At 39.3% G+C, this 22,866-nt stretch overlaps 1 protein-coding gene across 2 annotated transcripts in view; it reads left to right on the top strand.

The window, feature by feature from the left end:
• The window catches only part of TET1 (tet methylcytosine dioxygenase 1), a 129,046-nt gene that overhangs the window by 10,241 nt on the left and 95,939 nt on the right, over positions 1–22,866 (top strand). The gene's annotated exons all lie outside the window — the stretch shown is intronic.

The raw sequence follows: 22,866 nt of genomic DNA, 5'->3' as shown, positions 1-22,866 counted from the left end.
TGTCTTTTGGAAGTTACAGATTTAACTTAAATTTAAATTAAGAGTGGAACAAATGCATTAACTCCCTTGCAGCTTGACAAACCAGTGGGATTAAACGTCTATTCTTTTGAAGGAATAAAACTGTCTCAATTCTTAATTTTGAAACTTTGCCTTTGAAGGTATAACAATAATAAAGCTTTCATCTTAACTTTTGGCGGGTGATTTCCGCCTGCTTTACATATCCTGTGTGGTTGTTAGGATTATCAGAAGTTCAAAATAGTTTGTAAACTCCAAAGTGATACATAAGCATTGGTTCTCATTATTACAGTTTATGGGCCTAAGGTACCAAAAATAATTCTGGTTGGCTTAGACTTTAAGGATTTTATGGAACTTGGTTAATACTTGGTTTTCAGACCTTTAAAACACATGCCAACTACGGTGTTATGATTTTTAGGTCACTCATTTGAAGTTATGCTTATTTTGTGTCTGCTATGAATACAGGTATAGTAGAATAGATTAATTTCAAAGTATTGTGGACTTAGACGTAGCCATTCTTTTCTATTTGACTGACCCATTGCCAATGGGATCAGACATTTAACCAATCATGTATTAATGGGCATTTGAGGTGTTTCTAAAATACTCTGTTATTACAAACCTTACTGCAATGAATAATTTTTACTCAAGTCACTTGACGTATGTGGGAATGGCCAGAAACTTAATGGTTTACAAACACATCTAAAACACAAGCAGCAATGTCTTACAGCAGAGAGACCTCCCTTGTCAGTTCATGATTTGGAACATTGCCAGATGGCATCATTGCTCAAAGTACTCACTTTATCTCTAATAGGTGTAAATGAATTTGTTTTCCTTTTTCCTAAACCTGCTCCTCTTTTTGCATGACATATTTGGCTTAATGACTGACCATCTACATGGTCACCCAAAATGGAAAATTGAGTCATCTTTGATGGCTTCCTCTCACTCTTCTAGATTTCTTGTTCTATGAGATCTGAGCACTCCTACGTCTCCATTTTCTTGGCTACTTCTATAGTTGATGCCTTTGTCCTTCATTGGGACAATTTCAGTGTTCTCTCTATTATCAGCAAGTATTTACTGCACTTCTACTCCAGTTTGCGTACTGGGGATATAGTCGTGAGTGTACCAGTTAGAAGAGAAGCCAGGATGTTGAACAAAAACCTCTTAAGTGCAGCTCAAGTTTTCTTTCTAAAACCCTGATGGTTCTCCTACTTAAATACATTTCGTGCTCTTCTCTATGTGTGACATATCTCACTCAAAACAAAACAAAACAAAAATAGAGAAGAGCTTCTTGTGCCTTCCAAGTACAGATGAAGCCTAGCTTCTTCTTCTTACTCTTTTTTTTAAAGACAGAGAGAGAGAGAGAAAGAGGAGAGAGGTGGGGGAGGGGTAGAGGGAAAGGGAGAGGGAATCTCAAGCAGACTACCTGCTGAGCATGGAGCCTGAAATGGGGCTTGATCCTATGACCCTGAGATCATGATTTGATCCAAAATTAAAAGTCAGATGCTTAACTCACTGAGCCATCAAGGTGCCCCCCAAAAGATCCCTTTTATCACTTACAAAGCTGATTCTGAAGAATGTATTGGGTTGTCCTTGTACTGAACTCTGGCAGCAGATAGACCTACCCATCCAAAAGTTCATGAAGAGGCAGAGGAGAACACAGGAAACACTTCTCTGAGGGAAGTTCATTCTGAGAGAGCAAAGAACAGTTGCATACTCTTGTTTCTGGTTTCTCTGCTTAATATTCATCAATAATGGTGCTTATATAGTTATTCATTTTTATGGCAGTATAATGTTCCATTGTGTGTTTATATCATAATACACTAATCATTCTACTGTTAAAATTTTTTTTTAAAGATTTTATTTATCCAGTTGTCAGCGAGAGAGTGAGTACACAAGCCAGGGGAATGGCAGGCAGAAGAAGCAGGCTCCCCGCTGAGCAAGGAACCCTATACCGGGCTTGATCCCAGAACTCTGGGATCATGATCTGAGCCAAAGGCAGACGCTTCACCAACTGAGCCACCCAGGCATCCCTAATCCATTCTACTGTTAATGTGCACATTGTCTTAAATGTCTTTTGGAGAACATGTATGTGCATTCTAGTGAGGAGATTCCTAGGAGTGAAATTGCTGGGTCATAGAGTACATATGTTTAGCTTTCGTGCATATTACTGAGCAGTTGTGGTTGTTCCCCATTAAGACCCTTCATCAGTCGTGTATGAACATTCCACTAGCACCACATCCTTGCCAACGCTTGATACTTTCTGTCTTGTTTACTTGAGTCGTTTTGTTGGGTGTGTAGTGGCATCACTACGTTGGACTAATGAAATTGAGCTACTTCTCCTTTGCTTCTTAGTCATTTAGATACTGGTTTTTCTGCCTTTTCATTATTGGTTTATAAGAGTTCATTACATTTTATTGATATAAATTCCTTGTTGAATATATGATTGCAGATATCTTTACTTATTCCATGACAACTTTTCACTCCCTTTATCCTGCTTTTAATGAACAGGACATTTTAACTTTAATGTCCAATTTACCAGTGCTTTCCTTTATGTCCTGGTTAAGAAAACTTGGTCTATTTTTTGCCAATTCCAAGGTCATGAAGATGTTCTCTTTTGCTTCCTTCTTAAAAAGTTACTTTTTAAAGCCTTTCACATTTAGGGGTAAAGTATATCTGGAATTGACTTCTGTGTATAGTGTGAGGAGTTAAGATTGATTCTTTTTTATATGGATCTCTAATTGACTGGCGCCATTACTGAAATGACCATCCTTTCCCTGTTATACGATCTCATCTTTGTCATAAATCAGGTGATTGATTAGTTCTGGGTCTATTTCTAGACTCAGTTTCATTGGTCTTTTTGTCTGTCCTTGTGTCTAAGCTCATCATCAGTAGGCTTTCTAATTGTTAACTGGTAGTATAAGTCCTTCAGCTTTGTTCTCCAATACTGATTTAGGCTATTTTTATTGTTGTTCTTTGCATTTTCATTAACATTTTTGAATCAGCTTGTAAATTTCCACCAAAAACTCTGCTGGGATTTTATTGTGATTGGGGTGAACCTATACATCAATTTGGAAAGACTGACATTTTTACGATATTGAATCTTCCAGTTTATGAGAATGGTATATCTTTATATATCTGTCATTTATTTTCTTTCAGTAATATTTTGTAGTTTTCGGGACATCTGGGTGGTTCAGTTGGTTAAGTGTTTGCCTCCTGGGATCCAGTCCCAAATTGGGCTCCTTGGTCAGCGGGGAGCCTGCTTATCCCTCTGCCTGCCACTCTCCCTGCTTGTGCTCTCTCTTTCTGACATAAATAAATAAGATCTTTAAAAAAAAAATAACATTTTGTAGTTTTCAATTTCAATATTTATTTTATATCTAGGTATTTGATATTTTTATTCCTAGGTGTTTGATATATCCCTAGATATTTGATAGTTTTTAAAAATATTTATTTGATGCTAGTATTAATGATTGAAGACCATTCACTTTGATAACTAAGAATACAGCTAAGCAAATACATTTCATGTATTTGTATGTTCCTTACATCAGAATTATTTCACTTATTGAGAGTTGGAGTTAGAAATAGAAAATACATTTACAGTTTTAAAATATTAATGTTTTTGTTACTGCTTATATTAAACAAGTATACATTTTAAAAATAGATTTGTTAGGGGTGCCTGGGTGGCTCATTGGTTCAGTGTCTGCCTTTGGCTCGGGTCATGATCCCAGGGTCCTGGGATCGAGTCCTACATCAGGCTCCTTGGTCAGCAAGGAGCCTGCGTCTCCCTCTCCCTCTGCTCCCCCTGCTTGTGCTCTCTGTCAAATAAATGAATAAAATCTTTTAAAAAAATTGTTAGAATTCTTTTTCTAAAATATACTTAGCGTATGCCATCTCTCAAAAAGTTAACTACTGATGTCTGAGGGAAGTAAAAACAATTTTTTACTTGCCCCTTTTGGTCATAGATTACATTTTTGTCTGCCACAAAATCAGAATTTTTTTATTTGTATGACAAGGTGGTTAGGTAGTCTCCCCAGAGATATCTTTTGGCCAAGAGATAAAATGGTATTTTTCTGTCAGGTTTACTTCAGCTTGCTTTCTCTATATTAAAAAATATAGATAATTAAAGCCACTAACTTTGTAGCTCATAGGCATCTAGGAATTTGCTCTTGGCTAGGTATACCTCAAATGTATTTGTAATTTCACCTCTTTTTTTTTTTTTAAAGATTTTATTTATTTATTTGACAGAGACAGACAGCCAGCGAGAGAGGGAACACAAGCAGCGGGAGTGGGAGAGGAAGAGGCAGGCTTCCAGCAGAGGAGCCTGGTGTGGGGCTCGATCCCAGGACTCTGGGATCACTCCCTGGGCTGAAGGCAGACGCTTAACAACTGAGCCACCCAGGCGCCCCTGTAATTTAGCCTTTTAAGACATATTTTAAGTCATGTAGGATTATTTTCCGATTTATCGTATAATGTTAGAAGTGGAAAAAAAAGAAGGGGGTGCTTTTTAGAGATACAGAGTAGGTGTATGATCAGGCTACACTTTTGCAAGTAATTTTTAGTGTATATAAAAACAAAAGTAAAGAAAACAGTTGTTTGTAGATAGTTTCTGAGGGCAGGGTATTGAATTATTTATCTGTAGCTTGATGATTTGGGTACAGTACATCACACGTTTAATAAATCAAATGACTGAATGAGCAGTTGGTGAGTTGGTTGCCAAAGTGAAATAAGTTTTTCCCACAATATTGAGGGTTATTATGTTTGGTTATATTATTATTATTAATTTAAGTCTTTTAAATTATTTATTTATTTATTTATTTATTTATTTATTTATTTATTTATTTATAAGAGAGAGCGAGCGCTTGCGTGCAGTGCGTGCCTGCGTGAGCAGGGGAGGGGAGGGGCCGAGGGAGAGGGGGAGAGAGAATCCCAAGCAGGCTCCACGCCCAGTGCATGAGCCCTAGGCAGGGCTTAATCTCATGACCCTGAGATCATGACCTGAGCCAAAACCAAGACTCAGCGCTTAACCGACTGAACCACCCAGGCGCCTCTATTTTTTTCACAATTGTATTTTTAAGTAATCTCTACAGCCAACGTGGGGCTCAAGCTTGCAACCCTGAGATCAAGAGTCACATGCTCTGTGGACTGAGCCAGCCAGGAGCCCCTATTTGGTTAGAGTCAATAGCAGTGCACTAGAGAACACTGCAAAATGTGCTGTTTGTTACCACACTATCTTCTAAGCTAATGCAAATTTTATCTGGAAAAATAGTAATACCTCCAAAGGTTGTGCTTGAAAAACTCAAAGTTCAGTAGTAGTGTATGATACAAACTGAACCAATGACTGTTCGCTATTTTATGAATAGCGTGATAACAGTCTAGTTCCAGAGAGGTCATTTTGGAATTGGTTGACATACTTGTTTTTATTTTATCCATTTTAGTGGGAGTGGGGTGGGACAAGCCTCTCCTGGCCACTGCTTTTTAAATCTAATTTAATCAATCATTGAATTATATTTATTTTTAAGGTTCTATTTAGAGAAAGAGTGCATGTGTGAGTGCTTACATGTGCACAGGTGGGGGCAAAAAGGGAGGGATAGGGACGGGCAGACTCCACACTGAGCTCGGAGCCAACTGGGGGCTCAGTCCCACGACCCCCAGATCATCACCTGAGCCGAAATCAATAGTCAGACATTAATCGACTGAGCCACCCAAGCGCCCCTGGCCACTGTTTTTTTAGTGTTTTTAAACAGTCAGATCTCATTTTGGTTTATGTTGTGTACGTCATATGGAACACATTTTTGCTACCAACTCCTTCAATTGAGGGCAGGTGTTATATGTCCTTAAGTATGCGTTTAAGGAATCTCTTTGGATCACTGCTGAGACTTCAGTAGCATACCTTACCGCAGGGCCGACTGTAGGCAAAAAAACCCTACGGTGTCTAGGATCCTTGCATGTGTAAATCACAAGTATGTCAACAAAACCATGCTGACTTTGATTGACTCTGACCTATGGGTGTTAATTTCTGGAATCTTGTCATTATGGCTCAGATCTTACCTTGCCATTTTGTGTGTATCGTCTTACCCAAGAAGGAAAATATGTGAAACTGCTTAACACCTTCCTCTAGTGTCAGCATAATCCAGATGATACTGTTATGTAATAGTGCGCACCGTTCATGGTACGTGTTCACTTTGCCATAGAACTTAACTCCATATCTTGTTTTGTTGGTCACCCTCTTGTTTTTTGTTGTTGTTGTTGTTTGTTTGTTTATTAGAGTAGTATTTTAAGAGTTGATGGTTTCAAAGCTGCAACGTTCGTTCTCCTTATAAAGTAGCCAGTAATTGTTGTACTGTGGTGGGTATACCAGGGAGGCGAGAAGGCGAGATCTTATCTTTTTGCATTATTTTCATACTAAAATAAGATACAACTAGCAAATGAATCAAACTAATCAAACCAATTCAGGTCATTACTTTGATAATGAGACTCAGTGCTCGAGTCATAGTATCCAGAAAGTCTTGGCTAATTATCATTAGCTCTTCATGTCTGCAGTGAAAGAAACAAAAGAAAATCTTGCTCTTTTCTGATGTAATTATTTTCCGTTAATACTGTGTCACGGGGGCACCTGGCTGGCTCTGTCAGAAGAGCATGCGACTCTTGATCTCAGGGTTGTGAGTTTGAGCCCCACGTTGGGTGTAGAGATTACTTAAAAAAACAGTAAAAAAATGAAAAATACTGAGTCACAGTTTTTATTTTTTATTTTCTTGGGAGGGGGAGTGGCAGAAGGAGAGGGAGAGAAAGAATCTTTCTTTCTTTTTTTTTTTTTTTAAGATTTTTTTTATTTTAGGGGCACCTGGGTGGCTCAGTCGTTAAGTGTCTGCCTTCGGCTCAGGGCGTGATCCCGGCGTTCTGGAAACGAGCCCCACATCAGGCTCCTCTGCTGGGAGCCTGCTTCTTTCTCTCTCACTCCCCTTGCTTGTGTTCCCTCTCTCGCTGGCTGTCTCTGTCTCTGTCAAATAAATAAATAAAATCTTCAAAAAAAAAAAAGATTTTATTTATTTTAGAGAGAGACCACGAGCATGAAGGTTGCCTGAGGTTGGGAGTGAGGGAGAGAATCCCAAGTAGACTTCAAGCTGAGCTTGGAGCCCGACCCCAGGGCTCAATCTCATGACTCTGAGATCATTATCTGAGCTGAAAGCAAGAGCCCTGTGCTCAACCTACTGAACCACCCCAGGTGCCCCAGAGAGAGGGAATCTTAAGCAGTCTGCATGCCCAAAGCGGGGCTCAATGTGGGGCTTTATCTCACAACCCTGAGATCATGACCTGAGCCAAAATCAAGGTGAACACTTAAAAGAGCTGAGCCACCCAAGTGCCCCTGAGACACAGTTTTTATAAAAGAAAGTCATAGTGTTCCCCTACAGAAAGAAAAGTGATTAATTGGAGTGAGATGTTTTTTATTTATTTATTTACTATTTTTTGGAAGTGAGATGTTTAAATTACTTTAGAGCCCAAGCCTAGGATTTAGGACTGGCACATAATAGGTGCTTAATAAATGTTTGGTGAACAAATGATTCAGCGATTGAATGAAAACACGAAATCTCATCAAAAATGTAAGATTTCTGCACATTTCTCACATACCAATGTATCTTTTTAGTTTAAATTTTGTTTTATTTATTTTTTTAATTTTTTAAAAACAGAGAGCCTGAGCAGGTTGAGAGGGAGGGGGAGTGGAAGAAGCAGACTCCCCGCTGAGCAGCAAGCTGGATGCGGGGCTCCATCCTAGGACCCTGAGATCATGACCTGAGCCACAAGCAGTTTAACGGACTGAGCCGCCCAGGGGCCCTTGATTTCATTTTTTTAAAGATTTTATTTATTTTTTATTTTTTATTTTTTAAGATTTTATTTATTTACTTGACAGAGACAGCCAGCGAGAGAGGGAACACAAGCAGGGGGAGTGGGAGAGGAAGAAGCAGGCTCATAGCGGAGAAGCCTGATGTGGGGCTCGATCCCAGAACGCTGAGATCACGCCCTGAGCCGAAGGCAGACGCTTAACAACTGCACCACCCAAGCGCCCCTAAAGATTTTATTTTTAAGTAATCTCTGTACCCAATCTAGGACTAGAATTTAAAACCCCGAGATCAAGAGTCCCATGCTCTATTGACCCAGGCAGCCAGGCACCCTCAATGTATCTTTTTAAGAAGCACACTACAAATCATCACTATATCCAATTATGTACTTAATATAATATATCATCTTCTGGGCTAGAACCCCAAAGCATTTTGGTTTTTTTTCTATCAATATTATTTTCAAGTACTGAAGATTAGGATCATGGGATATCCATCACAGAAATTCAAGTAGAGGACTCGAAAAAAAAGTTTTTAGTAATGTAGACAGTGCTTTTTAAAATAGGTGTTAAAAAGCTGCTACCTATGTTGCTTAAAATTACTGGCATATGCGCTTGTGATTGTGAGTGATATCATGATGCAAAGTTTGAACTGCTCAAAATCCTGTATTTTTCTAATTCTAAATGGAAAAACAATTCTAGAAGGACACCTATCAAACAAAACTGTTGAAAGTGTTTACCTCTAAGGACAGTTTTTTTGGATGGAGGAAGGGCATATTAGGAAATTGGTGATTGAAATTTTTTACTTAAATTTTTCTATGTGGTTTGAATTTTTATATAAAGAGCTTATGTTACTTTAAAAAGTAATACAGCATACTAAGTCAAAGTAATATAATTTACATTTAGAAAGTTTAGGAGCAGGAAAAAAAAAAACTATAATTCTACTTAGAGGCAACCATCATGGATATATTGGCATATTTGCTTCCAGTATTTTTTCTGCATTTAAAAAATAACATAGTTGAAGTTAAATGGAATAAATGTGTTTCTTCTCTTTTCACATTTTCCCTTGTAATTAACATTTTGTAAAGATTTAAAAACTATGTGCAAAATACTTTTTTAGGTAAATGAACATAGCCCTACTAAATTATTTTTCATTGGTGGTTGCTTCAGTTTCTTACAGTTTTTTGTATGATAGTGAACTTTTTTCGGGATAAATCTTGGTTTCCCTTTCAGATTATTTTCTTGACACTGGAATCATTCGTCCTTTATTTCAAGCTAAAAGTATTAGCATAACCAAAATGTTTAGTGTTTTTCTAATGAGTTATTGCCTAATGGTTTCTAAATCTTTACCACTTTTAGAAACCCAAGGTTTGTATTTATAGTACAGATTTTTTTTGGAAAGTCAGGTTTATTTCCTTCTTCAAAAATGAGAAACTGAAGTTTCTATTACATTCTTTTTGGCTAACACATCTTAGTTGCCTTCTCAAAGATGGTGATTGAGGTAGCATTTCAGCATATCCCCTAACTAATGACTGGATACTAGCCAGATCAGATTAGGTACTTGGTGAATTTTTAGCTACCATGGAAAAACCAGAATTTTAAAATCACTGTTATTATATTATATTAGTTTTTTAGTCCTGCTAAACTTTCCACATGTTTTTTTGGTTGCCCGACAAGAATTCCTAAGACGAATTAGATCCTAGTTTGAATGATCCCAACACTCATACAGTATTTCAGTAATCATAAAAATAGAACTTACACTTATTTTTAAGGTATATTTATTTATTTTCCAGAGAGAGAGAAAGAGAGGGAGAGAGGTAGGGGAAAGGTAGAGGGAGAGAAACTCAAGTAGATTCTGGCTGAGTGGTGAGCCCCATGGGGGGGCTCTATCTCACAACCCTGAGCCAAAATCAAGAGCGAGCCACTCAGTCAACTGAGCCACCCAGGCACCCCTACACTGGAGGGTTTTTAATGTGGATGGCCTTTAATAGTCTGCAATCTCATTCCTTCAAAATTTTATGCAACGTGTGTGTGTGTGTGTGTGTGTGTGTGTGTGTGTATTCCAGTATGGTTAACATACAATGTTATATTAGTTTGCAACACATTATTTTTATATGTATTTGTCTGGAGAGATGGTCCATAGTTTTTATTAGATTTCATAGAAATGTAAGTCATGTCTCCCACTCCCCAAAAGAAAAACAAGTAAGAGAATCATGAACTTGACAAGTGTTCCTATGGTAAAAGAAAAAACGGTTATGCTGAGTTTTGATATTCCCCCATGTGGTCATCAGTGCGAGAATGGATCTATTTGTAACACTGTGAGACAGGCTTGGGAAGGAGGGATGCCATAAGGAGCAGAAGTGATGTCTATAAAAGGCCTGGCAGTGTGCCTGCTACATACCAGGTGCCTAAAGGTGGTAGTTGTTATATCCTTGAAGAGATTTGTATATTCATTTCATTACATTCAGCCATTTCCCTCTTGCCGCTTGATTCATGTTATTTAGAGAAAAGTAATTGTAGTCCTCAGAAGTAGCCAGTACACACCATTTTGTAATATCTGCAAAAGCATTTTTCCTGCTGGAGAATTAAGATGTGTTATGAATGAACTGGTTTCACTCTTCCCATGTGATACAGAATTATAGTTGTGGTTTGCAGTGAGAGGACGATGGTGTAGTTATTTTCTTGCCTTTGTATAATGAGAAGGTTTCGGTGTTTCTGCTGTATTCTAAACATTTAGAGTACACAGCTTGTTTTCATATCAGATTTCATGTGCGACACCACTCTGTGGTGAGTTTTCTGTTAAAGAGCAAAAGTAGGATCAAGGCAAAGGAAGTGGGAGGACAAGACGGTGGAAGTCCATAGTTTATGCGAGGCATGACATTTTAGATGGAGTTGATATAGTTTAGGTTTAGAAAGAAAAGTGTGTGTGTGTGTGTGGGGGGGTGGCACCTGGGTGGCTCAGTTGGTTGGGCATCTGCCTTCCGCTGGGGTCTTGGTCTCCAGGTCTGGGGATTGAGCCCCGCAGCGGGCTCCCTGCTCAGCCGGGAACTTGCTTCTCCCTCTCCCTCAACCCCTCCACCCTGTTTCCCCCTCTCTTTCGCTCTATTTCAAATAAATAAATAAAAAATCTTTAAAAAGAGGGGCACCTGGGTGGCGCAGTCGTTAAGCGTCTGCCTTCGGCTCAGGATGTGATCCCAGCGTTCTGGGATCGAGCCCCACATCAGGCTCCTCCGCTAGGAGCCTGCTTCTTCCTCTCCCACTCCCCCTGCTTGTGGTCCCTCTCTCGCTGGCTGTCTCTGTCAGATAAATAAATAAAATCTTTAAAAAAAATCTTAAAAAAGAGAAGAAAAGAAAATGTGTGTGTGTGTGTGTTCTCTACTTGTAGGAGTAAGTAACTTGTTTAGGAGTTAATTCAGAATTATAGGGAGATTGGTCTACTAGGCAACACAGAAATTAAAATGCCTTCTTTATTTACCTAGTTTCATTTTCTAGCGCATTATGAGATGCTAAACAAAAATCAATAAAACAAGGAAAACAAAATAATAGCGTTTTTATCTTTTTTCAAAGAACTAATAACTTAGGGGACTCTGTCTTCATTGCTCATTGTGTACGTAAGATTTTGACAAAATATAAGCTTCTTTGACTTGAAATAGGAAACTGACAAAGGAAAGAGAAGAAAGAAATTAACATTTATTGAGGGTCTACTATGGGCTAGACACTGTGCTAAAAGGCTTAATGTTACCATATTCGTGATTGATGAAGTATAAGTATTAAGGACTCTCATTTTGCAGACTGGGGAATAGAAACCCACTTTTAAAAATAGTGTTTGATTCTCCATGGCTAGCAAGTAGTAGAGGCACTGTCTTCACTGTGATAAAGGAGAATTAAACAATCTCTTTTTTTAAAAAATTGAGATAGAGTTCACATAATAAAATTCTCTCTTTTAGTAGTGCACAAGTCAGTGATTTTTAATATGTTTACAAGGTTGTGCAACCATCACCACAATCTAATTCTGGAACATTTTCATTATTCCAGAAGAAATCCTCTGCCACTCAGCAGTCACTCCATTCTCCCCTCCCCCAGCTCCTGGCAACCACTAATCTGCTTTTTGTCTCTTTGGACGTGCCTATTCTGGACATTTCATGTAAATGGAGTCATACGGTATTTGGTCTTTTGTGTCGGGCTTCTTTCACTTAGCATAATGCTTTCAAGGTTCATCCATGTTGTACCATATATCAGTATTTTGTTCTCTTTAATGGCTGAATAATATTTCGTTGTATGAATAAACCACATTTTGTATAAACGTTCATCAGTTCATGGACTTTTAGGTTGTTTCCAATTTTTGCCTATTACGAGTAATGCTGTTATGAACATTTGTGTACAGGTTTTTGTGTAGACATGTGTTTTCAGTTACGTTGTGTATATTCCTAGAAGTGGAATTGCTGGGTCAAATGGTAACTGTTTAAATTTAAGAAATTACCAAACTGTTTTCCAAAGTAGCTGTACCATTTTGGATTCCAACCAGCAATGTATGAGGGTTCTGATTTTTCTGCATCCTCACCAACACTTATTATCTGACTTTTTGATTATTGCTGTCCTAGTGAGTGTGAAGTGGTATCTCATGATGGTTTTGATTTGCATTTCTCTAATGATTAAGGAGGTCAAGCATCTTTTCATGTGCTTCTAGACTATTTGTATCTCTTTTATGAATACTTTGCAATTCTGTTTTAGTCCTTTCAGGCTGCTGTAACAAAATACTACAGACAGGTAGCTTATGAATAACAGAAGTATATCGCTCACAGTTCTGGAGGCTGGGAAGTTCAAGATCAAGGTACCAGCACGGTCAAATTCTGGTGAAGGCCCTCTTCATGATTTATAGTTGGTGCCTTCTCATCGTGTCCTCACTTGGTGAAATAGGCTAGGGATCTCTTCGGAGCTTCTGTTTTAAGGCACTAATCCCATTCGTGAGGGTTCTACTCTTACTACTTAAGCTCTTCCCAAAGGCCGCATCTTCTAATACCATATTGGGCATTGGAATTTCAACATAGATTTTGGGGGGACACAAACATTCAGACTGTAGCAAAGTCCTTTGTCTTTCTTTGAATTGGCTTGTTTTCTGTTGAATTGCAAATGTGCTTTGTATGTTCTGTATACTAGACCCCAATCAGATAGATGATTTACAAATATTTTTCTGGGAGTTGTCTTTTCACTCTTGTGATAGGTCCTTTGAAACAGAAATTTTCAATTTTGATGAATTCGCTTTTAGTTATCTTTTTCTTTGGTTGCTGTGCTTAATCTCTCTTTTTATTGTGTCATTTAGCTCTAAGTGAACTTTACTTTTTGTTTTGTAGAAATGTCACTGGCTTGACTGAAGAGGCTAGGTTTTTTTTTTTTTTTCCTTGCCCTTCATTTTCCCTGTGCGGTGCCTGGCATTTGGTAGCCACCAAACAAATGTTGGTTGAATTGAATGATGCTGATCATTGATGTGGAACTGTATGCAGTAAACATTGATATCTGAAGGGGTTAATAACAGAGATCATGTTTTGAGTACTTACTAAGTGCCCAATACTGTTTTAAGCACTGACATACTCATTGTCTCATTTAATCCTTGCAACACTCCTATGAAATATACATTCTTCCCCCAAGGTGTAAAGTAAGACACTGAAGTTTAGAGAGGCAAAGTTAACTTTGTCTAAGACCACACGGTGGATCTGGGTTTAGAACCCTTGGCTTGAATGGTATGTGCTCATTTTTACCACCATGTTCTTGAGCGAGGGCAACAATCAAAACATGAAGAACCCAGAGGATGGAATGAGTGGGACCAAGAGGCGAACTTGTGAATAGTCACATTAAGGGTATTGATGCTTTCAGACTTGTGAAACTTTGAAAGAGAAGTTGTTTAAACAAGAGTCTTATGGGTTCGTTTCGCAAAAGTATCATTCTTTTTTGACCTGAATCAAATTTTGAACCGCTCTAAGTTCTCTTTAACCATCTTTTTAGCTGTTTCCCTCCATTTTATATTTTTACTTAAAATATTTTTACCCTCCCTGGAACTCCTTCCCCTCTGAATCTTGGTATGGCAATTCTATGCTATCACAGCAATTTTTCACTCTTCTATGTCTCCAAGCAGATGTTCTTATGTTTGGTGTAGATTTTCTAATTGTCTTTAGCAGGATTTTTGATCCAAATTATCAATTCTGTTATCAGTGAAAGTGAAAGTTTCATGTTCTTCTTAACAAATAAATGTAGGATTGTGTTGTAATGAAATAGTGAAATTAGAATGCCCAACTCTAGCAGAAATCTTGTTAATACTGGATTTATCTGGGAGAGGTTCTAATGTCCCAAAATGGTGTGTGCTTGAATATCTTCAGTTTTTATATTAAATGAATTTTAATTGCTCATTAAATTTTTTTTCATTACATTTTTTAAAATTCCATATAGTTAACATACAGTGCTAAATTAGTCTCAGGTGTACAATATAGTGATTCAACAATTCTATATATCACTCAGTGCTCATCATAATAAGTGTACTCTTTTTTTTTTTTAAAGATTTTATTTATTTATGTGACAGAGAGACAGCCAGCGAGAGAGGGAACACAGCAGGGGAGTGGGAGAGGAAGAAGCAGGCTCGTAGTGGAGGAGCCTGATGTGGGACTCGATCCCGGTACACTGGGATCACGCCCTGAGCCGAAGGCAGATGCTTTAATGACTGCGCTACCCAGGCGCCCCCATAATAAGTGTAATCTTAATCCCCTTCACCCATTTCACCCCCCACCCACCTCCCCTCTGGTAACCATCTGTTTGTTCTCAGTAGTTAAGAGTCACTTTTTTTCGTTTGTTTCTTTTTTTCCCTTTGTTTCTTAAATTCCACATATGAGTGAAATCATACAGTGTTTATCTTTCTCTGACTTATTTCACTTAACATTGTACTCTCTAGATCCGTCCATGTTGTTGCAAATGGCAAGATTTCATTCTTTTTTACAGCTCACTAATATCTTTATCCATTCATCTATCAGTGGGCACTTGGGCTGCTACCATAATTTGACTATTATAAATAATGCTGCAGTAAACATTGGGGCATGTATATAATTTCAAATGAGTGCGTTCATATTCTTTGGGTAAATACACAGTAGTGGAATTACTGGATCCTAGGGTAGCTCTAGTTTAAATTTTTTGAGGAACCTCCATCCTGTGTTCTACAATGGCTGCCTCAGTCTGTGTTCCCACTAGCAGTCCATGAGTGTTCCTTTTTTTCTACATTCTTGCAAACAGTCGTTGTTTCTTTACATTTTTTTTCTTTTAAAATTTAAAATCAAATGTAATTTATTTGAGAGAGAGAGCATGAGTGGGTTGGGGGGGTCAGGGCAGAGGGAGAGGGAGAAGCAGACTTCCCGCTAAGCAGAGAGCCCAACATGGGGCTCAATCCCAGGACCCTGAGATCATGAGCAAGCGCTCATTAAAGCAAACACTCAGCTGGCTGAGTCACCTAGGAGCCCCTACATTTTTTTTTTAATTACACTGTTTTTTGTATACAGTTTTTTTAACTAGTAACAGTCATGGTTCTCTGTTGATGCAACAGGTTAGGGTTAGGGTTGGTTAGCCAAATGCCATATCACATACTCTTCATAGTCATTTAACCCTAATGTCAGCTTCCTTCACTGAGTCTTTGGGAGGCTGATTTGCTCAAGGTGCCATATTTAATAGCATCATTGGGATTTGGACCCACCAGGGACCTATTGATCTTGCTTAAAATAATATTTTGAGGGGTTCCTGGGTTCAGTGTATAAACAATAGTAGAACATTAAGAATCAGGGGTACCTGGATGGCCCAGTTGCTTAAACATCGATTCTTGATTTCAGCTCAGGTCATGATCTCAGAGTGCTGTGATGGAGCGCCACATCTGGCTTCAAGCTCAGCATCTGCTTGAGATTCTTTCCCCTCCTCCTCCCTACCCCCTGACACTCATGCTCACTCTCTCAAACAAGTAAATAAATCTTGAAAAAAACCATAAGAACCATGTATTTATTTTAAACAACAAGAGCTAATGTGCCTATTGATTAAATATTTGGAAGTCAGGGAAATCAAACACTTTTGGGGAGAAATTGCATTTTCTTAACTAGTATTAAGAGTGAATATCTATGGGGGCACCTGGCTGGCTCAGTTGTTAGAGCATTCCACTCTTGATCTTGGGGTGTGAGTTGGAGCCCCACGTTGACTGTAGAGATTACTTAAAAATAAAATCTTTAGGGGCACCTGGGTAGCTCAGTCAATTAAGGTCTGCCTTAGGCTCCAGTCATGATCCCAGGGCCCTGGGATTGAGCCCTGCCTTGAGTTCCGTGGGGAGCCTGCTTCTCCCTCTCCCTATGCCTGCTGCTCCCTCTGCTTCTGTTCTCTCTCTGTCAAATAAATAAATAAAATCTTAAAAAAAAAAAAAAAAAGACTTTGTTTATTTGAGAGTACGTCGGGGAGGTGGGGGGTGGGGAAGGGCAGAGGGAGAGGAAGAGAGAGCATCTCAAGCAGACTCCCTGCTCAGCACAGAGCCAGATGCAGGGCTGTATCCCAGCACCCCCAGGTCCTGATCTGAGGGAAATCAAGAGCAGTCACTCGAATGACTGAGCTACCCAGTCACTCTTATACTTGTTGATTTCTAAGGCGAAGTGTGATGAAAATAACCTTTTGGGTCTTTTGCTATGGCAAGTATATCTTCTGACTTCACAAGGTATTTCTGAAGGGTTTTACTTTGCAAAAGTATGAAAAGATCCCCTTCAAACACAGATATAGTAGCATGTTAGAACTGTCTCTAGTAAAAGGGTGCCTGGGTGGCTCAGTCGTTAAGCATCTGCCTTCAGCTCAGGGAGTGATCCCAGGGTCCTGGGATAGAGCCCCACATCAGGCTCCCTGCTCAGTGGGAGCCTGCTTCTTCCTCTCCTACTCCCCCTGCTTGTGTTCCCTATATCGCTGGCTATCTCTCTCTCTGTCAAATAAATAATAAAATCTTAAAAAAAAACAAAAACCAAAAACTGTCTCTAGTAAGAACCTCGAGGACAATTTATTTATTTTAAATAAGAGATAATGTGCTCATTGAATAAGTGTTTGACTGTCAGGAAAATCGGACAAGACTTTGGAAAAAATTTTTGATTTTAGGCATTCTATTATTACAAATATTACAGGCTCAATAGCAAGTTTTTTGGGTTTTGTTTTTCTGTTCTTCCTGAAAAAAATGATAATTCCTGTCTTCTCTCTAGCGGGGTTAAGCTCCGTGGAAAGGAATTATTCATTAAATCAGAGATCCCAAAGGTATTAAGAAGTGTCTCCAATATAGTGTGTATTCTCTATCCTATTCCTGGAATGAACAAAGGTTACCCCTTACTCCAAACATAAAAAGCATCTGTCCAGTATACTCAGCTGAATAACTTATTTCCTGGCAGACAAGCTTTCTTCTCTATAGATTGTGTGAAACTCTGATAAATAACCTCAAAAATTAAAGGAGTTAACCCTTCTTGGGGTGCCTGGGTGACTCAGTGGGTTGCATGTTTGCCTTCGGCTCAGGTCATGATGAGATTGAGCCCCTCATCGGTCTTCCTGCTCTTTGGGGAAACTGCTTCTGCCTCTGCCCCTCTCCCCAGCTTGTGTGCTCTCTCTCTCATTCTTTAAAATAAAATTTTAAAAAATCTTAAAAAAAAGAAAAAGGAGTTAACCCTTCTTGAATAACCGATCTTAACAAAAATTTTACATACATTCATTTCCAAAATATGCCTTTCTCTGATCAGGAGACTTACTTATACAAGGGTGCTTTCTATCTTAAAAACCAGGGTTTTAAAGATCTCAGCCAAACCAATCGCCTCTCCTTAGTTCTTCCCTTGAAAAAGTAGCCGATATTTGTGATGATTTAACAGGACCATCCTAGTGGGCTTTTGAAAGGACTAATTATGGAAAATTGAAGGATGGAACAAAAAAAGCCACATTTCAAACTGGAATGGTAGAGAACTGAAAGCTGATTACATCTCTTCATGTGCAAGCTCAGGGACCAGCCTTTTATGTGCATTGTCCCCTTTGCCTCTTCACAGCCATACTCTAGTGTGACTTTTCCTTAGCCACAATGCTACCGGTGTCCTTGCACATGCTGTTACTTTCATCGGGGGCACTTCCCTTCCTTCCTTCCCTCTAAATTTCACCAACTCCTGCTTATCCTCTTTAGGTTTCAGTGGAAAAGTCACTTCCCTGAGAAGCCTTCTCTGCCTTTCATAGCTTTCTGGGCGCATCTCCATTCTACACTGCATCATGATTGTCAGTTTGTGTCTCTCCTCAGTTGGTAGGTTCTGGGTGGGCAGGCCCAGCACCACTTTTTTTTTTTTTTACATTTTATTTATCTGTTTGAAAGAGAGCGAGCATGCATGTGCAGCGGGAAGGGTAGAGGGGGAAGGAGAAGCAGACTCCCCACTGAGCAGGGAGCCCAACCCAGGGCTGGACACAGGGCAGACACAAGCTGAAGGCAGACACGTACCCGACTGAGCCACCCAAGCGCCCCATGGCCCAGCACCATTCCTGCATACTGAAAGTCCCCAACATTTATTAAGTCGTTGTATGGGTTTTTAATTATTTTTTTATTATTAAGTTGTTTAAGTGTTTAAATGGGGAAGTCCATTGTAAAAAAAATGAACTAACACTTTTTAAAGAAAATGTTTTTGGATGTGAGGTCAATAATTTTGATTTTGCTAAACTTAGGGGGTAACTAGATCTAACTTTCTCAGAAAGAGAAGTTGTCTGGATGAGGGGCGCCCGGGTGGCTCAGTTGGTTGAGCATCTGCCGTCGGCTCAGGTCATTATTCCAGGTTCTGGGATTGAGTCCCACATGGTGGGGGTGGGGGTGGGGGTGGGGGTGGGTCCTTTCTCAGCAGGGAGCCTGCTTCTCCCTCTCCCTTTGCCCCTCTCCCCGCTCATGCTCTCTCTGTCTCTTTCTCTCAAATAAATAAATAAAATCTTAAAAAAAAAGAAGTTGCGTGGGTGTAAAATGATTTGAGCTTCTCAGTGAAACAATAAATTTTTATGATTTTGCTATTAGACTTGATGAGACAATTGGATTATTTAAAAACTGAGGGTACAATGCTATCTAGTGTCAGCTCTTTAGCGTGAATGACAGGGATAAGGAGCCCAAAGATACAGAAATTCCTTTTTAAAAAAAGGCTATTATTGATTACAAAATACATGGGACAGACTAGCAAATAATAAGAAGCAAACTTCAATATATCATTCATAAAAGGGGACATTTTTCTCAATAGCATCATCCTTTGTGATTTCTTTGTTTTTGACAAAAACCCATTGATACTCTTATTGGATTTCTCTGTCCAAATTATGAATCTGGACTGTAATGGAGTAGGCTTGTCGATTTCAAGGTAGTACTGAGAATGGCTGAGAAATTGAGGAGAGGTGATATTTCAGCCCCATTAGTCTCTGGCATTATCTCTGGTTCACCTCATTGTCAACAGTTCTCACTTGGCAACTATTGAAAACCATCGCTTATTCCTTAATTCTTGTTATTGAAGAGCCGTTGTTTTTACCAGCAGTAAGCAGGACTGCTAGAGGGAATGGGGTAGTCACTAGATAGACCTGGCCCCTTAGAAGGAAAAAGAGCTTCTGCAGATAAGCCTCAGGGAAGGAAGTGGGGGAGGGAAGCCAGGGAAAGGCTGTGTGAGGAGATCGGCCCCCTGTACCCAGACTATTATTGTTTACCCAATCACCCAGGAAGATCTCCTGTTAATCTGAAGTTTCTCTGTCTCACAAGAAATAAAACCAAGCTAACTTTTAAGATCTCTGTTAGAATTGTGAAAGGAATGAGCTGTCCTTTTCTTATTTTTAATGGTTTAAAATGTATAAAATACGGTACTTGAAATATCTTTACCCAGGTGTCACAGCAAAAGCTATGACCACTCCCTGCCCCCAACAATATGAGAAAAGAGAAATATATAGAAGGATTTTATGGGAGAGGAGAGTGTGGCTAATACTGGAAGGATTTTGCGCTGCTGGAGAGGTGTCAACTTTGAGGAACTGTGATCGCTTGAAATTACCTTAGAAGAAAACTCCTCCTAGGCAGTGTTTCATATGTCTAGTTTCTTGTGGATGCAGAGTGGTTTATACTTAGAAAGAGAAGTGGAATTTTGAAATTATTCATTAATTTATCTGAGGGCACAAAATTTGTTTTTTTAAAAGCACACCTAATGTGATTTTCATTTAAATACCAGTCTTGGAGAAATCTGAGCCACTACTCCTCTATCCTAAGTGCGTGGGAGTGCCTGGGTGGCTCAGTAGGTTAAGCGTCTGTCTTCAGCTCAGATCCTGATCCCAGGGTCCTGGGATGAGAGCCCTGTTCCTGCTCAGCAGGAGACTCTGCTTCTCTCTTTCCCTCCCCCAACTTGTGCTCTCTCTCTCTCAAGAAAGAAAAGAAAAACAAAACAAAAAAAAAACTTAGTGTGTGGTTTTGAAGATGTTTCAATCTTAAAGGTTATTAGGAGGAGTTACAGAGAAAGTAGTGTAGACAGTTGGTTATACCTCAGCTCAAGTTAAGTTCTAACTTGCTGTGCAATGTGATTTCTTTAAGCCTTAGTTTATCAGTGAAATAATGTAGTTAGACTCATTTTTCTCTGATGTTCTTTTTTAGTTCTATAATTGTGAGTTTTAAGAGAAAAGAGATCTCATTTTGTAATATTTGAAGGAACCTAATACTCTAGAGTTATTACAAAATTAAATACATCTTTTGCAACTTAATAATCATGATTCCTTGTGAGAAAAACAAATAAATTTAAGAGACAGAAACAAGTTCTGAATAAGTAGGACTACAACACAGGGTTTCTTAGTTTCTGACTTGCCATTCTTCCAACAGAATCTAGTTGTATGCACTTTGCCCTAAATAATAAGAGAATGGGAATGGCTCTCCTGCCCTCCAATTTCTTTGTTAGTAATGTCTGATTATTTTCTCCATCAAAGCTCACCATCACCTAAGCCCTGAGCTGAGAGACTGTCAAATCAGTAAGTACAGGATTTAGAGCAGATGGTCACAACCAATATAGGTTACGAATCTCTTCTGTGTTCAAACAAGTGCAGATCTTCATAGCGTAGTATCACTTGGATATTTTGAGTTAATGTTAGCTGTGGTCACTTTAATTAACCCTCGTATTTAGTTGAGATGAGCTGTGGCTTTATTTATTAATTCATTTTACAGAACACTGCACACAGACCTCCAGTGTTTGCTTAGTTTGCCAAGTGCAGTGTTGTATGGCTTCATGAGTGTTCCATGCAATGAAAATGCTTGTCAATGGGGCTTTAAAAAGTGGACTTCTCACTGTTGTGAATATTCAGTATACCCAACACTCCGAGTCTGATTTTATTTTATTTTATTGAGACAAACATGGATCGCAGAGGTAATAGCTTGTTTTTAATTTTATAATTATATGTATTATATATCACGGATCACTTTACTAAATATTGAGCAATCAAGCTGGAAAAATGTTGATGCTTTTAAAAAATTGTATTCAGGTATTCAAGGGGGAGAGGCATAATTTAATTGAAATGCAAGGAACTTTAAGAAATGTAGGGCTACCCATGTGTGCACTGCTGACAGGAATGTAAAATGGAATAGCCACTCTAGAAAGTTTGGTGGTTCCTTAAATATTTAAAAAGAAGTATGTGATCCAGCAGTTCTTCTCCTAGGTATATATTCAGAAGAATTGAAAGCAGGGACTCAAATAGATACTCGTACCCATGTTCACAGCAGTATTACTCACTATAGACAGAAGGTGGGAACAACCCAACGGAAGAATAAACAAGTTTGGTGTATATACACACAGTGAAAAACTATTGAGCCTCCAAACAGAATGTAATTCTGATACATCTTACAACATGGATGAAGCTTGAAACCATTATGCAAACTGGAATAAGCCAGACCCGAAAGGACAAATATGTGATACCACTTATATGAGATACTAGAATAGGCGAATTTATAGAGACAAAAAGCAAAATCGAAGGTAGCAAGGACTGAGAGAAGACATCAGATGAGTTATTGTTGAATGGATACAGAGTGTCTGGGATAATGAAAAGGTGCTGGAAATGGAGAGTGGGAATAGTTTCACAACATTGTAAATGTACTTAACGCTACTGAACTGTACACTTAAAAATGGTTAAAAGGGCAGATTGTATGTTACGTATATTTTATCGCGCATGCGCGCGTGTATGTTATGCGAGCGCGCACACACTTCAAAGAAAAAGAAGGGTTTAGGGCATTTCCTAGTCTTGCTGTGTTTTAGGTCCTGTTTTTCTACCTATTTCATGGTTTTGCTTCGTTTGCCACAGAGAGCTTCTTAGTGTGGGCTCAGTATTAAGTTGGCCTGATGGATGTGTTTAGGTCAGAATCCACCGGTTTTGCTACAAAGAGGCTTGGTTTTTATATTTGTTAAAAATTTTGAGAGTGGGTAGGTGAGGGAGAGGTAGTTTAACGTGGGAAAACAGTGCATGTTGGCCTTAAGCATTCCAACAAGGAAAGCGTGCTTTTGTGGCAAACCGAAAGGCTAGGAATCCCGGGTGATGAAACACAGGCCTTCCGGCCCTCACTCTGTTCCTGATTTCTGGTTGTGGGAATCTGTTCTGCATCCAACTGCAAGTGGAAAACCCATCTTTGGCTGAGCAGCCAAGGAGGCCCTCCTGCCAATCCCCTAAATGTGTTGCTGAAACTTTGGCCCTGTGAGGATGGAGCTGAGGCTTCTTCCCAAGATCTGTGCAGCTGTCAAGGTGGCTGTGATGGGACTGTGACCCGTCTCTGCACTACATTTTGGCAGTGACCTTGAGACCTGCCAGCTCACAGCAGCTGTCCTGGTTCTTTCTCTGCTGCCACGGTTGCCTGGCCAGGGGGCTCGCGAGAAGGAGCTAAACTCCTCTGGCTCTGGCATTCTCAGGGACTGGCAAGTTCCAACTACGGTGCCCAGCTTTCTCAGTGCCTACCACCCACCGGGCGCAGTGGCAGTCCAGGTGCG

This window comes from Ursus americanus, chromosome 6 (assembly GCF_024610735.1).
Source record: "Ursus americanus isolate L20-20 chromosome 6, mUrsAme1.1.p, whole genome shotgun sequence".
Classification (NCBI taxonomy): Eukaryota; Metazoa; Chordata; class Mammalia; order Carnivora; family Ursidae; genus Ursus; species Ursus americanus.
The sequence above is the reverse complement of the archived record's forward strand: the minus strand, read 5'-3'. Positions and strand labels throughout refer to the sequence as shown.